The sequence below is a fragment of the Nasonia vitripennis genome, assembly GCF_009193385.2.
Source record: "Nasonia vitripennis strain AsymCx chromosome 5 unlocalized genomic scaffold, Nvit_psr_1.1 chr5_random0006, whole genome shotgun sequence".
In the NCBI taxonomy this organism is placed as follows: Eukaryota; Metazoa; Arthropoda; class Insecta; order Hymenoptera; family Pteromalidae; genus Nasonia; species Nasonia vitripennis.
Genome location: NW_022279657.1, coordinates 706953 through 726175, shown reverse-complemented (window position 1 = coordinate 726175; position 19223 = coordinate 706953). Strand labels below are relative to the sequence as shown.

General features: G+C 35.2%; 1 protein-coding gene across 4 annotated transcripts in view; it reads left to right on the top strand.

Annotated features, from left to right (window-relative positions):
• The window catches only part of LOC107981563 (tetraspanin-1), a 172291-nt gene that overhangs the window by 34316 nt on the left and 118752 nt on the right, over positions 1 to 19223 (top strand). Inside the window, exons 2-3 of one of the 4 annotated variants that reach the window (XM_031933074.2) lie at positions 9040 to 9079; positions 14481 to 14729. The exons of 1 other annotated variant lie outside the window; for it this stretch is intronic. The gene's annotated coding sequence lies outside the window, so the exon portion shown is untranslated. The remainder of the gene's footprint in view (positions 1 to 9039; positions 9080 to 14480; positions 14730 to 19223) is intronic. 2 more of the 4 variants (XM_031933073.2, XM_031933075.2) reach the window with 2 other exon arrangements.

Genomic DNA, 19223 nt, shown 5'->3' with positions numbered 1-19223 from the left:
CAGCCTACGCTAGACTCAACATTAGCGTGAGTAAAATAGTACATTACGATACTAGTGGCATAAGTCGTACTTTGCGGCACGGCGAACGGTGTGAAAAAAAAAATTATTTTTGTATTAAAACCTAATATCTCACGATTGAGTGAACGGAATTGGATGAAATTTGGTTAGAGTATAGTTTGAGTTAAGTGGAATAAGAGAAAAATATTGGGAAGGCCCACAATAGTTTTCGGGGGCCCCAAAATCCAAGGAAAAAAGGTCCATTTTGCGATTTTAGCGATAAAATCTTTGCCTTTTTCAATATTTATAATATTTTATGGAAAAAAACTATGCGACTCACAAATTTTTGTCTACTGAACTTAAATCTATCGAAAAAAGTTGTCTTAGCTTTTTCAGTTTTCTAGAGAATCCACTTAAATATGATAAATCGTGTATTTTTTAACCAAATTATTTTTTTGAGACTAATTCAAAAAATAGGGTATACGCTAACCTCTAAATCATTTGTCTTTCCCATGTTGTTTGCTTATTGTATTGCGCATGCGTGTATGTTACTTATTAACATTCTGTCGATTTGACTACCCCATATGCGATTCAGGAGCTACGTATATATGAAAAATGATATAGGTTATATTCTTTTCATGCTTGCGCGAGCATCAGGCAATCAATTAAAACTTTTGAGCCAGATAGGGCGTGTCACACCGAAATCGTTATTCAATTATATGTACCAAAAATCGTTTCTAGGGTTGTTGTTTATGTATAAGCGTTTTAAAAAAATATTTGACACGGTAAAAAGTTGTGTTTTTAGAATATCTACAACTTTTACATTTAAGGTTTTTATGTATAATGTATAGCTTTAAAGTTTTATGATGAATACGGGTTTATTGCTATAAAAAAAATCAATCTTGGCCTGTTAACTCGAATTAAAAGCATTTTCACGCTTAAGTGTAAATAGGAAAAAGTTGTATTTCTTCGAGATCTACAACTGTTCTTTATAACTTTTTTTGTAGAATGCATAGAATTCGAGTTAGAGCCAAAAAACCGTTTTTAGCGATTTTTGGATGTAACCGCATTCTGCGTATACATGCAGGATCGAGCCCAAAATAAATTTGGCACCTTACTATTACGAGGGGAGTTTGCACACAAATGTTTAGCCCGATTGATAAAAGTCGCTTAGAGATAATCGTGTAACACCAAAATTTTTATTCAGAAAACACGTAAAAATTGAACAGATTGTGCCCGCAATTTAAAAAAACGTTGTCGATCGGGATAAAAAAAAAATTAGTTTTTAGGTCTGTGCAAGAGAAGACTCCTCCCAAAATTTCAGCCCGATCAGTCGAAAATTGCGTTAGATATCGCATCTCACACATTTTTCGATGACAAAACTATAAGGCACTTCCGTGTCGTGTAATGTTCTTTATATGTGCAAAAGTTGGGTGCTGTCGGATTATTAGTTTGCTCAAAATCGCGATTCAAAGTTTGGGGTGCGTTTTTTCCGGCAGGTCTGTATGCTGTACCGTAAGTCTGATTGAAATTTCAAAAAAAGGGTCGAAAAGTTGACATCATGCACTACAAAACGTAGATTTCAGTTTTTTAATCAAGCGTCTGGAAGCATGCGAAGAACCGTCGTAAAGTTCACGAAAAAAAAACATCTCAGCATCTACTGTAGCTATTTGAATGCGTTTTTTTTTCATTTCAGGTTAATGGAATCAGAGGAATCACATACTGAGGAGCAGAGCGAGAAACTGAAATCTAGGTTTTGTAGTGAACGATGTCAACTTTTCGACCCTTTTTTTGAAATTTCAATCGGGCTTACGATAGAGCATACAGAGCTGCCGGAAAGAAACGCACCGCAAACTTTGAATCGCGATTTTGAGCAAACTAATAATCCGACAGCACCCAACTTTTGCACATATAAAGAACATTATAATCGCTACTTATTCCTAAAATTTTAGCGCTCTAGCTCAAAAAATGACGGAGCTATGAATTTTCGAAAAAACGCCTAATTTTTTGGTTTTTCCTAATTATCTCAATATAATTATCCGATTGAGGCGTTCGACCTCTTATTTCTTAGATATTTTTATTCTCTACAAATCATCTCGTTTAGGCATACCAATAGCTCCCTTAGTTTTAAAGTTATAAGCAAAAAAAGACAAAAATCGCATTTTTTACAATAAATTGTTAATAACTAACGATAAGGAACGGAAATGCAAGTGAAAAATACCCTTTCATCTGCTCATCATCCTTTACATGATCGCACAATCGGTTTGCTGTAACAAATTATGTCACAATAAGGCAGTTTCAAATCCCTTCAGCCTTGCCTAATAGTGTGCCAAAGTGTGCCAATGTATGCCAAAGTATAGCAAATTTCCAAATTTGAGCACTTTGGCACAGTGCGGCACAGTATGGCACACTTTGTTACACTTTGGCACACTTTGGCACACTTTAGTAGACTTTGGCACACTTTGGCAAACCCAATTATTTTCACCAGGGCTAGTAGAAAATTCCATTGGTTTTTTCGATGGTGTTTCATGGGTGGTATAAGAAGGTAATGAGCAACGCTGTATCCTTAGCGTTGATTGGAGTTCTGCTTGGTTGTTTATGTTATACTGCATGGTCAATCTTTCTGGGCAAAGGCTTTTCTGAATAAGGGGTAGTCTAAAATATTCTCGTACAGCAAACATATGTCTGCAGGGTAGCTTGATTGATGTATATTTATTACATTCACATACTTCTGCACTAACTCAAAATAGCATACCCGTGTCATATCCAACACACTTAAAGAGTGTTATTGATTTCTGTAAATGACATAGGTTTACGTCTAGAGAATTCTACTATAACTTTGTTGAAGAGGTTGGATAAATAATGAATTAAATAAAAACTTGGTACAAATATTCTGGTGAACCTTGCGCATATCCCCGGATGGGATATTTGTAATTATCTTTATCCAGTTGCATTTTTATTGCTGAATTTCTGCAATTATAATACATGGAGAAACATTCTCCAAATTGTACTAGAGTATTGTATGAAGGAATCTCATCTTTCATGCGAGCATTCGTTGATTTCACTGGATTATTTGTATAATTTCTATAGTAATTTTTACTAAGTAAGCATCTTGTCCATAACTAATTGTAAGTAATGTTGCGCCAGTTATTATTATTCTTATTGCAAAATCTCACGTGAGATCTCACTTGAGATCTCATGCCAAAGTGGCATCTGTAATTTTGGCCCGAAAGCTGATGGATCCTCTTATTTGATCAAAATGATTTTTTTTATATTGGGAGTCGCCTATTAGAAGGTGCCTCCGCTTAGATGAGTTTAAGAAACTAGGTTTCGAAGCATTTCAGACATTTTTACGATTTTTAAAAATTTCTCATCTGAAATCTCCCCTGAGATCTCAGGTGGCATCTCAGGTGAGATCTCAAATGAGAAACTTTTAAAAATCGGAAAAACGTTTTAAAACCTAGTTTATTGAACTCATCTGAGCGGAGGCACCGCCTTATAGGCGACTCCCAACATAAACAAAATCATTTTGATTAAATAAGAGAATCTTGCAGCTTCCGGATCAAAATCACAGATGAGATTTTGGCATCAGATCTCATATAAGATCTCAGGTGAGATCTCATGTAAGATCTCACGCGAGATTTAGCAATAGGAATAATAATTACGTACTGCATCTGGAACCACCTTACAAAAAATCTTATAAAGATGATCATATTGATCTCTTGAAGTACTTTCGTCAACTTATCTAACAAGTCAAGTGCTATGTCTCTAGCTTCAGGCGTTATTTCCATAAAGCAGGTAGTAATTGTTCTTGAGAATATTTTGAGCACGTGGAACACACATGTACAAAAAAGTACCTGGAAATACTTCTTTTATGACTGCTCTTTCAACTAAATGTTTATTTGCCATAAAGCACTCGATTTTTCTGCATATGTCACCATTCATATTTTTAAAATTTTTAAACAAACTTCTTAAAGTTGAAGCGATCAACGAAGGATTAATAAGAAGGGGAGAAACACACTCGAAGAACTATGACGGACCTGAGACCACTCCGCATCTGACAGTTGAGTTGTCGCAAACCTTCCCTATCCTCTAAGTGGGAGATCCACTAGAGGAGAGCTGCTCGTGTGTATCGGGAGATGTATAGGGGTGATCTACTACGCCTGCTCCACTTCAGACTGATATGTGAGAAGCTATCTCATTATGAGTCTGTAACAGATAGCCCCACCAACAACGGAGATTTACCCTCCTGATCCGGTGGAGTACCTGATATGGAAGAAAAATGAACAAATAAATTTTTTACTCTCTGGGTGCGAAATTCGATTTCTCCTAGCTGTTTAGTGTGTGCGAAATGCCGGATTTTCACACTAGTGCGCGAAATACAGATTTCACACACTCCGTGCGCAAAATTCTGAATTTCACGCACAGCGTGTGCGAAACTCTGAATTTCGCGCACGCTCGTCTGCTAAGAACGTAGGTTCGCACACTCGCAGACTGATTATCACACTCGTTTTTTTGTCACACTTGCTACGTTCGGGCGACAAAATGTTATCTGTTACTGCTCTCCTATCTACCTGGTTGGGCCGCCGTCTTAAAGTGTCTTTTTGTTAAATGGCCAGCAGATTAACACCAATAATATGAGTGAGTCCTATTGTATCATAAACACGCATCAAAAGCAAAGGCAATTTACGTTTGAACAAGTTATAGATGGTATGGATAAAAATCATTTCAGGCCACGCGGCTAAGTCTTGTTTCATTATTTCTGTAGAAAAAAAAAATAAACTTTGAAAAACCTTCTTTCTCCAAGGTGAACTTACTTCATAGAGAATATCTACTATAGCATCTGCAACACAAAAGTAAAACGTATAGTAAGTACAGACAAAAGTTGAAGGAAACTATTGTATGCTAAACAAATAAAATATTGCTCTTTAATAAAATATGGATAACAAGTACTTTTTTATAAGCAATCGATTAGCTTCATTATTTTAATAAAATAATGACACGTAAATACAATTTATCTCAAGTAAATAACCTAATAATCGGAAACACAACTTAATTGATATTACTTTACATAAAATAGATAGATAACATTTCAATTGCACCCACGATAGTTATTTCGTAATAGCTTTACAAAGCTGTTTAATGCATCATCCAATCAACATCTTTGGCTTTTAAATTTTCATAAAAAATTTGTAGATCTTTGACAGTCAAATGTATTCCTTTTGTATTTAACACTTCATCTTGTATTCGAGGTTTGGGACAGTGAATATTAATCTTGGAACGAGTGAAAGAACTCAGAGTGACTTCCAACAAAAGGAAAGGGTTGAGTGAGTGAAGGGTTCTTTTTAATTAACACACACGATTTCGCGGTACACAAAACCACTTGCTTTGGCGTAAAAACCCTCACGGTTTAGAGGGAAAAGCCTCAGCAAGTGTAAGCTTTATTGAAAATAAGGAAAGGGAAACTATACAAATAAAAGAAAGAGAACAGTGACTCTAAAAGAGAAAAAACTCAAGTGAAAGAACGCACGCAAACGCAAAGACGCGAGGTACCTTTTCCGCACGCAGAGAGAGCTCTCTTACCGCAAAGACGAACACAAAAACCGCCGCTGAAGAGGGCGTTGAGCAGGCCTCGTCGTAGTCCGCCGCTGCTTCCGTCCTGGCCTGGAGGTCTGGAAGCCGGGCCTGGGGAGCGAAAGGATGGTCCGCAACCGTGCACCAAGCGCGCCCCGACGTCTCGGGGAGCCAGACGCTTGGCACGAGGGCAACAAGGGGTGTTGCCGCTGTTCGCTCGCCCCGAAGGAGTCACGTACAACACGTGGACACCTTCGCCAACAAACCTTAAAACTATCGCCTCGAGGCACACTCACACACTCGAACAAATGCACACACGCGAACGACGCGATCGCGAATTTTCCGCTAAACACAACCAACACGGCGCAGAACGAGGTGAACAGTGATAGCTCTGAGAAGAACAAGTCACTGGCTCACCGTCATAAGACAAAACAAAATCGAAAAGCGTAAGAAAGCCAAACATGCGAAGCGTATTGCAAAATTCAGTAATAAACCAGTAAGCACAAAATTGATGAGTGCGTAGAATAAGTAGCTAAGCGGAGTTAATGATTATACCCAAATACGAGGTACGATAAGTCGATATTAATCACTCAAACTGGACTCGGCTACGACGCTCCAGGCTGTCAGGTGACAGAGCTACCAGGATTAAGTCGCGATTTGATTTAAATAAATAGTAAAGTCTATAAATTATAAATGTTCCTTATTAATCCCAATCCTGTAGATGACTGTCTCAGCTACAACAGCAGAGTTTTAGCCAACATCGAGTGTTATCGAGTAAGTACAACTATTCTAAGAAAAAAATAAGAATAGACCGGGTTGTGACTTACTCCAAATCTATTTACCCCATACGCAGAGAGTTGCAAATATAATATTTGTTATCATACGTGCACGAAAAAGGCCACTTTTCATGCATGTAAAATGAATACAAAATCGAGTTTTTCTTAGCAGCGGGAAAAAACTACTCCCTTGGGAGGAAAAGACTTTTTCCTCCCAAAGGAGTAAATTTTTCTGGAAAAAATTACTCCCTTGGTAGGAAAAAGTCTTTTCCTCACAAGAAAGTAGCTTTTTCCTCACTCTGCAGCCTATGCGATGGATGTGTGTGTCTATATAAGTATTTTGAAAATTTCCAAAATTTTCGAAATTTTTAAAATTTTTAACCCTGGTAGAAATTTGGCTGGTTGAACCAGTGAATATCCTAGCGGCTCGGCCGATTCATCCGGTAGAATCCCGACTAGAAATACTCGAGAAATCTCGCCGATAACTCGGATCGACCGCACTAACGTATATTTTATAACCTTTTGCGCATGCGTTTACTTGTCACGACAGACGCTACATAATACCAACGCATATAGTTGTGGCTTATGATATTTGTTATAATTTTATTAAAAGGTGTACCACTGATACACCTATGAATAATATTATAACAAATATAATAAGCCACAATTACAAATAGTTACCAAATAATAGCCTTTATTGCGCCCCGGGTAATTTATTACCTGGCCGAGCAAACATTATTTTTCCGGCATTACTGAATAGCTTAGCCCGAGATCTTAAATTTAAAAAAAAATTGTCGAAAATGACCGTCCCTATAAAAAATGTGAGCAATTTAAAACAGTGAAATTGTTCAAAACGAGAATTTTCGGTATAATATTATTCATAGGTGTATCTGTGATACATGTATATTATGTATACACGCGAATCAAAAGTCGATCGCACATCCAAATTCTACGAACCATAAAAAAAAGCAAGGTTATGTTATGTAGCCGCAACTCTTGCAGACGACTTCTAGCAGATCTGGCTAGAAATATTCCAGAATTCATGTCATTTTAGATGGGATTTCTACCGATGTGTTGAGACTGTAATCTACCCAGTTCATACAAATCTTGACTATTTCTGGAAATATTATCGTCAACATCTCTACCAGCAAAATTTTTTGAAAATTTTCAATATACTATTGTTTTACTTTGAAAAATCCTTGAATTTCCCATTCTTTCATATGCATGGTAAGTGACCTATTCGTGCACTTATCATAAAAAGTACGGTGTGCAACTAGGGGGGAAAACTGGCTTTTTCTAGCGGGGGTGATGTTTTGAGCACTCGCTAGAAAAAGCCAATTTTCCCCCCTAGTTGCACAATGTACTATTAACGTCGGGAATAGAAGCATATTGCGTGTAATTATGCTTGATTTTAGCCAAATTTGACGTCAGGAAAGAAGTCACTATTTCTAAACAAAGCCTAAGGCAGAACAAATCTTTAGGGTGCTCTTCTACTAAGTTTGAGCTTACTTTTAGGTCTGGTTATGTTAAGATTAGTACATGCATAAATGTGCTACAGAGGTGCCGACTTAGAGATTTTTTTAAAAATAGGCTACCTTACAAGTCTTATATATCTAGTTCTAATCTATGGATTTTAACAATCAATTTTTGTATGCAACCGTAGTCTAAAATAAGAATATGCAGATGTACATCATTTTATTAAATGAAAAAATTACATACGTAATAAAAATATGTATTTATTCACAACATGGGTAATTGTTCATACCAGATTTTATACGAAGAAACAAGTTAATACTTTGTTTGATATTTGAAACAAGAAATTTAAAGGTTATTTCACCGAGACCCACTTTTTAAATGTTTGCGACGTGTAGCTGGCACAGCTACACGCACACACTGTGTTGCACTCGTAGATTGTTTGTACTGTCCTGCATTTGTAAATGCAGTAGAGCTCAACACGACTGTTGCCGCGCCAGAGGCTAAGCTATGGGAAGTCTAATGTCTCCTGTCCTTAGTGAAGTTCGGAAGAGCGCACGCGAACATGAGGCGAGTGCGCACACTCTCCACGCATCAAGCATAGCGACAGCCAGCGGCGGGAGAGAGAAAGAGATATACCGCGAGACAAGAGTATCGCGCGCGAGCATCTTTCTTTATAGTGTATCTCAGAGAAAAAAAAAACATTATCATTAAGCCATCAACCCCTATGTTAGGGGTGAGAATAAGGGGTAAGTTGGTAAAAAATCGAAAAATTATCGAAAAATATTGCAAAGTGCTTTTGTTGTAAAATGACGCCCGAGGCGAATCCGAGGGCGTCATAACGCATGCCAGGGAATCCAATATTGTGGCTGCGTATCGTATACTATTTTTCTTTATCCTCAGTCAAAGGTACGCTCTGTAAGTAGTAGCATTGTCGACTGCAAACTCGCGCGCGGCCATCTTCTTTTTCTTGACCTGCGTCCACGCGCTCTTTTGGTCACTTCGGATAACGCGACGGAGAAAGCCCGCACGACTTTTTCAAAATCGAGGCAAAGCCGAAAAACATGATTTAACTTTTGATCATTCTACTTTAAACAATCGTTCCTTTTTAATATTACTTCTTGTAGATATTGAATTCCAATTTTCTTTCACAATTTCATACCAAGAATTTTAATTCTACTATTTTGTTTTCCGAATTCCATTGGTTTCTTTTTTGAAGGATCTTTCGATTGGCATCCACGGACCACTCAACTAAAAAGGTAAGATTCCATTATAAATATTTCAATCTTTTTGAATCTCCTTCTTTTCTTGGTTCCAATTTTGCGATTCTCCCATCGACCATTTTCTCATAGGAAGAATATTCGTATGAGTATTATTAGCAGCCGACCCGTTGGTTAACATTTTATTGTTGGGGGAAGGTCTTTCTCAAAATTGTCCCTAACACTCTCAAATGTAGCAAAAAAACAATCAAGTTACTAAAATTAAAAAAAAGTAAGACTACACGACATTGGTTTAGTATACAATAAATTTATTTAAATAAACTGCGACAAACTATAATTTTTTACTATTATTTCAATGTTTCTCCGGTTTTTAGGCACGACCGCGACACGGAAGTGCCTTATAGTTTTGTGCGCGAAAAATGTGTGAGATGCGATATCTCAGGTAATTTTTTACCAATCGGGCTAAAAATGTGTGTGCCAACTGCCTTTATAACAGTGAGGTGCTAAGTTTATTTTAGGCTTGATTCTGCATGTATACGCAGAATGCGGTCGCCTCCAAAAATCGCTAAAAACGGTTTTTTGGCTCTAACTCGAATTCTAAGCATTCTACAAAAAAAGTTAAAGAGAAAAATTGTAGATCTTTAAAAAATACAACTTTTTTCAATAAATATAAAATCATGAAAATGCTTATAAATAATATTTAAAGAAAAACCATTTATGATCTGCATATTATAAGCACTGCATCTGCAAAAATCTACACTATATTAAAATTTTATATTCGGTCAATTTTGTAAAAACCCTCCAAAACTCTTGATAAGAACAAAATTAAATCTATTTTATAGTAGAAATGTTTTTTTAAACTTTAATCATTCAACTTACAAAAAAAATATATCAAATGTATTAAATTTTAAATATTATTTAGCAGTAAAAGAACTTAAAAAATGTCCGTTCGGATTTTTTTTGCATTTATTCCAGAAAACTTGATGTAATTTATAAATAAAAAACTATTTAATGGTATAGACAGGTACATATGATAAAAATTATTTCCATAAAAATTTACTCCCTTGGGAGGAAAAACTTTTTCCTCCCAAAGGGAGTAGTTTTTTCCCGCTACTAAGAAAAACTCGATTTCCATTCATTTTACATGCATGGAAAGTGGCCTTTTTCGTGCACGTATGATAAAAAAAATATATACACTTATATTTAATCAATAGCTAACACTTAACCATTAAATCAAAATAATTAATATTATTATTAATGTAATAACGTACCCAAGTTACCCTGCCGGATGCTATGCTACCACGCGCTTCACGAAATATGACTTATATTACTACATTAATATACTTTTTCATTTAATATTTTTGGACTTCAGTGTTCTTAACTTAGACATCTTATGCATGAATGCAAAAAAGTCAGACAGATGGACGGACGGACGGACATATTTTAAGTTCTTTTATTGCTGAAAACTAATTGAAATTTGATGCATTGACCTTCTCAAGGTCACCAAAGCAAACTTAAAATATCCTTTGCGACGTAATTTTTTCCGCTCTATCCGATTCCAAGGTCTAAAATAGAGGTTCCTATTTAAAAAAATCACAATTACCCTCAAATGACTTTGAAAATCGAGTTCAAGGTCATAGGTGTTTGTGTCATTCGATGGCCCCCTTTACCCCCTTCAACTTTTGTTAAGGCCATTTTTCGTTAAAATTAGTTTTTCCATGGTTTTTTGACGTAGTCGGATTAAAATGAAACACCCTGTATATATGTTGCATGAGTCTAACAACCAATCGAAGCAGTTCAATTAACATGACATCAACATCTATATCATATTACGCCTTTTTTTAAATTAATTCATCTCATCGTCAGATCTCGATGTAAAGAACATCTAAAAAACTATAACCGTCATCATGACGAACATTTCGCAATTTCCCATTTATCGTCTACAGTGGTATAGTTGTCTTGACGTTAAATTTAGTCCTTTTTCTTTGATGTTTTGTCCGTCGTAAATAAAATCTAATCCCTTCGATATTATGTTTAATACATCACATCGCATCAAAATATATATTTTTTTTTAATAACTACATAATATTACTCAATAAAAATACACTCTTTGAATTTAATTTATACTAGCAAAAAACGCTCGCGATTTACAAATTAATTGTAATGGTATTTAATTATTTGACGTGTCATTATTAAATATACTGTTAAATATTAGATGTACGCTCGATAATAGTTCATTCTTGTGGAACGTTTTTGAAATGCTCCAATCAGGTTGCCAGATTCATAAATTCTAACCAATCAAAAGCACGATTTCAAAAACGTTCCACGAGAATTAATTACCGTCGAGTATAAATTAATATATTCAATACAGCCAATATTCTATAAAAGTAGTTATAACTACTAGTACGCAGGACCGGTTTTAAAATTATAGAATAATATAGAAATAAATTTTCAATATTAAAAAATGTTTTTAAACTCTTTGTAATTATTTGACGACAGTTATAACGGGGTTATTTATTCAACGTTGATGGGAAATCCATCCATCGACGGTGTTGCGAGAGGAAATTATAGCAGCTTGTTGCAGGCCTCTTGTAGGCTGTACGAAGCCTGACCTGTAGCGCAGTTCGCTACACGTACTCGTCCTCGAATACGTGAGCCTGCGGAGGCGTCGTGAGTATTGTGCTACGCAGCTTAGTCGCGAGAGATAAATATGAGAGAAGCGCGGGAAAAGGTAGAGTCAGGGACGAAATGACAAGATCGAATTAGATCTAGAGTTTATATCCTTACATAAAGGTCAATTAATTTCATTATCATTTTGTTTAATACTTTTCTAAATTATTAAATAAGTCAGAATTTAAAATATATTTTAATACCTATGTACAGGTAGCTGTGTCTACCTCTATAGGATGTTTTGGCTGCCTCGGACATATCAATTATGTCCGGAGGTTAGCAAACATGTATTACATGTATAACTTATGTATTACTTGTATTACCCTGGTAAATAAATAAATATAGTGTACGTAAAATGCACTATTACGCACGCTCCGTGTGCGTTCAAGCACATTTTCTACCCCCTGTATCGGAAATTAACGTGCAATACACATGGAAAAAGTTGATTTTTTAAATTTCATAAGTAGATAATATTCAGTTGTCAATAATCGAATGACACTTTATTGATTGTGGAATCAATATGAGTTACTCACCTGAAATGTTTATGTCTAATATTTTAAAATCAAAATATTACTCAGAATGCTTCAATGCGTCTATTTTTGAATACGGTTTTACTACTAAAAAAATAATTTTCAATTATAACAAACTTTATAAGAGTATTTTAGAAGTAAACCTAATAGAGCAGTATACCTAATAGTAGAGATCTCAATTAAGATTTATCAATAAGGATGACTATAGATAATTGATGAAAACGTTAAAATATTAAAAATTCACATCTATTTTATTATAAGTTACGGTTTATTTAACAAAATTTATATTGTTTAATCTTAATTTATATTTCCCTACGGATAAACTCATTTAAATGCTCTTTATAAAAAAAAAAATGATTACATTACAATTTTTGTCATTCTATATTTACAAACATATAGTTTAAAAAAAGTGCATGCCTGCACAAATAACTATTTGCAGCATCCCTTTCATCTGGACCAAATCTGCAAATTACATCTTGTAATATGCATGAATATATACAACATTCATCATTTGATATTCACAATCCCAGAGCTCTGAAAAAAAGATCATATCTGCACAAATATATAATCGCAGCATCCCTCTTATCTGGATCAAATCTACTGATTACATCTTATGATATGCATGAATGCAAAAAATCCAGACAGGTGGACGGACGGACATACATTTTTGAAGTTCTTTAATTGCTAAAAACTAATTGAAATTTAATGCATTTTGGCACCTTTTTTCGGTAACCTGAATGATTTAAGTTCAAAGAACATTTCTACCGTAAGATAGATTTAATTTTTTTTTAAAGATTTTTGGAAGGATTTTACAAAATCGACCCAATATAAAATTTTAATATAGTGTAGAAGATTTATATAATAAGTATTATGTTTTAAGGAGGTTCGGTGGTTATGCGAGAAATAACAGAATAAAATGAAACACTAAGATTATGTTCGTCATAAAGTGTAGGAACTATTCCGATTTTTTCCGATATTTGTTACAGACCTTAATTTGATAATATTTGGGTTCAAAGTTAGGAGGTTAAACACGGGTTCTTATGGAAGTCGATGAGAATAGTCAGTTAACATAGAGTGCGTTTTCTTTTACAATAAGAGAACAAAATAACAAACTGCGGGACATATTGGTAAAAATCTTAAGTATCTGTACGCGAAATTTCAAATTGTGTTACCGAATTTGTTTTTGAGAAATTAAGAGTGACACAAACATAACGTCAAGCTTATAGGCTGCGCGAGGAAGTGCGCGGAAAGAGGGGGTCTGGTGCGCGGTGCCGGGCGCTTTCCCCACTCTTCGGCAGCTAAAAGGACCGAACTACCTTAATGTTATGATGTTATTACTTCTGATTTTAAAATGAAATTATATTTTAATAATGATATATTATTTTATTATTGTTTTTGATTCATATTTCTATTGTTATAAATTTGTGTAATATATATGTTTAAAAGTTGAATCAATGTTTGAATATAACGAGCGAGCGTAAGCGAATGAGTTTAAAGCTAGCATACTATTAGTTTTTAATTTATTTACTTTGCATTGTTTGTGTACATAACCCGCTCACGCTTCTAACTGTTTGTGCTAAGCAGGTGGCAAAATTTAAAATCTTTTTGAACAACATTTTTTAATTTAAGAAGTCTAGCCTGGGTTAAATCCTGCAAAAAAACAAAAGAATATTCGTCTGATATAAATTTTTTCTTTTTGTGTAAATTAAACATATATCTAAAAACATATGTCTACTGAAAATATTTACAATATACACTATTCCTACTGAAAAATATCATATATGTATACCATACAAAATCAGTGACCAAAATTTATGACATTTTACTATATAAATAAGTGTTTTTAGTTGCTTTCCACGGCTTGGTAAAAGATCTGGACCGTCTTCTTTACTCTACCTGGGCTTAAAATGTACCTTAAACGTGACCTCTCAGACCTTATAAAATACATTTCTAAAAAATATTAATGCAATTTTGTTGTCCATACGTTGTATATGTAGCTAATAATTTGAATTAATATTTTTCACATTGTACTTGTTGTAAATTTATATTAGACGAGTATTTTTTTGTTGTTTTTTTCTGCAGGATTTAACCCAAGCTGGACCCCTTAAAAAATAAGTTTTTAATACGTGTTGTTTTAAAACTTTCAAAATATTGTTTGTGTAATCATTAACCCATAAATTTATTAAATTAGACTATTTTTGAATGTTTTTATTGTTTAATAAATTTTTGATTAATTTCAGATGAACGATGAGAGTTCTGAAGAAAAAAATGTATACTTCTGCTTAGTAGAGGTCTAAATGCATGTCCAAATCTTCATTATTGATTTAGCCTAAGCTGTGTACGCATGATACTTTTTCAAAGGCCTTGATTTTTAATTGGTTTTTATCAATAACTTTAGTAAATGTGAATGCAAATCGTTCAGAATTATTATGTAAACTTCTCTTATCATCAAAATGAAGCTGAAAATTTGATAATGTATATTGCAAAAGGTAAGAAAAATAAAAAATCAGTTTCAGCTTTACATGAATACAAACCTTCATCAAATATGATTTATTTTCAGCGACCGCGAAAACTTTTTACAATATCTATTGGCGATTTTTCGATTTGTTAATGTCTTACTCTCATTTCCTTCCCTAGAGTCGGGGATAATAAGGGTAAGCCATACCTTAGGTGAGAAGTAATAGTTGTCAAAATTATTTTCAGCGACCACGAAAACCCTTTACAATATTTATCGTCGATTTTTCACCGACTTACCCCTTATTTGCACCCCTTACATAGGGGTTAATGGCTTGATAATGTTTCCTTTATATATTTATACATATTTCTGGCAAGTATAAAAAGATTGTATCAATATCTCTATTCTTCTTTGAGATACACCATAAGGAGGAGACAAAAAAAATCGATTTTTGAAAGGTGTATTACTTTACCCCTTTTATCACCCCCAAAAATAGTGGACGATGACATTTATAACAATTTTCTTATAATCCCTTATAACCTAAACTTTAAAAATACTATTTGGATCGATATATTGATTTGTTGCAAAATTATTAGATTATTAACAAAAAATTTCTATTTAACTCATAATGGGCCGGCTGGGTCGACACGCGTAGTGGAAAGCGCTCGCGTACACCACTAGCGCGCACCACTACTGTCTTCATTTTGAGGCGCGAGGAAGGCGCGTTCACACGCGACGCGCCGAGTAGAGTCCCGTGTAACGTGACTCCACGGTGACGCTAGTATAACGTCGCTCCTAACGAAAAGTAGTACATTTCAGATTTGACACGAAGACTAGTACATTTTATTTTTGCCGCGAAGACTAGTTACATTACAGATCTGTCCACATGAAAATATCTAACTGTTTTGAAGAAAAACAAATATAAATATTTTAATGCGTATATTATAGCAAAAAGAAAACGTAGCTTCCTCCAACTAAATTTATAGTTCCAATTGATAAAATATTGTTCAAATATACAATATATTAAACTTTTTTTGAATATTTTCAATCTTAATTATTTTACCGAAGAAGTACTTTTCTTAGTAAAAGACTGTGGTCATCAGAAAGATTCGTTTAAAATCTTTAAAGTAGGGAAATGGTAACACTTTAAAGAGTGGACTGCAATCGCTCCGACTAGCTGTTAGACGGTCGCTGTTCTCGTCCACTAGTCATAGTATCAAATCATATAATTTTCATGATAAAATTTAAACCTCAATATTTTAAATACTATAGGATCCTCATAACCTTATAAAACCATGAATTTTCTTCAACAAGTCTGATTTTTAGTTAGCAAGTCATAAAATTGTAATAATATAGTAATTTTCAGTCGCGCAGGGCATACAGGTTGAGAGACAAAGAACTTGAGTCTTAATATCTTTTGAACTGATCGGTTTATAAACTGCGAAAAGAAATTAGCCTAGATAAGCAAAAGATCTATCCTTTTTCAAAATTTAAACTTAATTAGTCTTTTTATTCCTGTAATCGTACGACATAATAAACCCATTTTTGGTTTTCGATTTTTAGCTTGAAAACTAGTGGCCAAAATGGCTTCAAATTATTACAGCGAATAGATATCATCGTTTTTTACTGTCATAAATTTTTTCAAAACGTTTGAACATTTATTTTTGGGAATATTAATTTTTTTTTTAAATCACCTTTTTTATCATAACAATCGAACGGAACGGTCAATCTTGTAAATCTTGCAATATATATCCTACTCTAAAAAAGAGAGGAATCATCATTCTATTCGTTCTCAATAAGATTACAAGATAGATGGCGGGACGCGCGTGATAGTTTGTTTCTAACCTATAAAAATGTTTAGTATAAAGCAGAGCGCGTAGAGCGCGCATTAATCTTGCTAGTGCACGTAAAATTTTTTGACGATCGGTCACGCACTTCCAGAATTATGCCGGCATACATATATGCACACACACAAGCGCACCGACATTTTCTAAAAACGTATGATTCGAACTCCAAATACCTCATATACGTTTCTATGAAGTTTCAGCGAAAAAAATTTTACTATTACAAAGCTTCCTCTAAGAGAAAGCAAAAACACTCGGCATTTTTAAACTTAGAGATTTCACTACTTGTATTAGTCTTTTTCTTGACAAGGATTTTACTTTTAGAAAAAGTTTTTTTAGAGCGTATAATTTCTTGAAAATTTTTTTCAAAATTAGATTTGAATTTTTCCATTTTGGACCATATGTAACGGTTATGAATAAATCTGGTCCGCTATAAAATTTTCTCATAATAGCCATTGCATCTTGATAGCGTTGTTGCATATACCTGTGACATCTAATATATGTTGATGATAGATTTTCGTGTGTTTATGTATTAGAAAAAAATGTTTATCAAATGATAAAAGTAAATCAGTAAAAGTAAATAATATTTTTTATATTTTCACCGCGGATAATTTAGGTTACATTGTATAATAAATTATTAATTTTTAGAACATCATTGTTTTTCTGCACTAAAATTACTCTTTTGCAAAGTTTATTGGCATTATTATCAATGGGCTGGGCTGCACAGAACAGGCTAAAACTCAATGTCAACAAAACCAAAGCAATTGTCCTGGGCTCCCCCTACTACATAAATGCAATACCTTCAATATCAACCTATATCAACATTGGGGGTGCCCAATTCAGCTTTGAATCTTCTGTGCGTAATCTGGGATTGGTGCTTGACTCTAAACTCATGTGGAAGGAGCACGTTACACAAGTGTGTAAGTGTGTAATAAACTCGCTAATGTACAGGCTGTACTTTTTCAGAAAAAGTACCAATCTCAGATTGCGCAAGCACTTAGTGAAAACGCTCCTGTTTCCCCTTATAGACTACTGTTCTCTTGTATACTGTGACCTAACGCACGAACTCAACTTAAAACTACAGAGGCTCGTGAACACGGGGATTCGGTACATCTTTGGTGTAACGAGAGATGAGCACATCTCCCCATACAGGCGGGAGCTGCAGTGGCTTACCACTGCCGGACGCAGGAAGTATTTCACTGCTTGTTTCTTACGAAAAATGTTTAACACTGCCGTACCATCATACGTATTGGCCTACTTCGACTTTCGCGTAGCACTCCGGCCTGTTAGGGGGGAGGTGACACCTCTGGATATCCTTACTTTCGCGACGGAGACGCTGAGGAACTCGTTTCATATCAGCCCTCATACCTATGGAACAACCTGCCATCACACCTCCGTAACACTACATCCATCGCAGTATTCAAGAAACTAGCTAAAGATTACTTTTTCGAACTCGAAAACGCATAAACACATAAACATCGTGTACACAGTCACGCACATGCACACACTTGCTCACTCTCGCTTAACCCATCTTCACCTCAGCATACTTTTACACTACACACCTACTAAAACAGATACCTCAAACTTTTTTGTACTTTTACTACTCTGCTGTACATATTGAATCGTACAACATAATGTACGCCAATAAAATTAATTAATCTAATCTAGTCTAATCTCTCTCTCTCTCTCTTTCTCTCTCTCTCTCTCTCTCTCTCTCTCTCTCTTTCTCTAGCGATTATGTTTAAAGTGAAGCGTAACCATCCGCGTTCCATATTCGAATGGTATTCACACTCCGTGCTGATCTCTTATATCTATAACAATCGAGCAAAAACTGTGATGTAAAAGTGGAATATAACGAGCAGGTGCAAAATGTCCCACGATATTACTGCCGAATTTGTACGTTGCACTATCCACGGAAACTATACGCAGTAGAACAGCTTGAGTGTCGCCTACAGTGTGTGGCTGGCATATATCAGTGTACACGTAGAGCTGATCGGGAATAGCTCGGAAAAGCGATGCTGGTCTGCTTCCTAGCGTGACAACACTGCCCATTGACGATGTGACAAAGGTACCGTTTTTTCACCGAGTCTCGAAATCTTCGAAACCGAAAATACGGCAAATTTTTTCGTTAAACGTTGTCTGATGCTGATCAACGCAGACACACTTGCGCTGTAGCATGTAGTAGCCCTTTTAAAAGGGTGCAACTTCGAGACGCAGATGATCGTGAAAGGCGGCTGATTTATTTATTTCGTTGGCTAGTTGCTCGATCTTGTCGTAAATACCGTGCGGAAAAAATGCGTTTCCTGCTTTGCGTTTTCCGACTGTTTAAACGTGTAAAAGGCGTCCAATTCTTGAATGTGCGTGGCAGTGCTCGGCACGTGAATTTCGACGAGCGCAACGGACCAATTCCCGCTGAGTCTAAGCTCGCGCGAGAGCTGCGTTGAAAAGCAGCTGGTGGCGTTTTGGTTGTAGTACATTATACAGCTGTTGCTAGGCAGAACTAGGTAAAAATTGTTTTGGTTCATTTTTACATTTTTTGTACTTCAGAAGTATGTACATATAAGTACATATTTTGTACTTCCTTGATCCACGAGTTGAATTTGTCCGAATAGCCAGCCCACTTAACGAGTAGCTGCTTTTTCGAGCTACGACCCTTTGTACGAATTACGCGTTCTGTTTTCAAT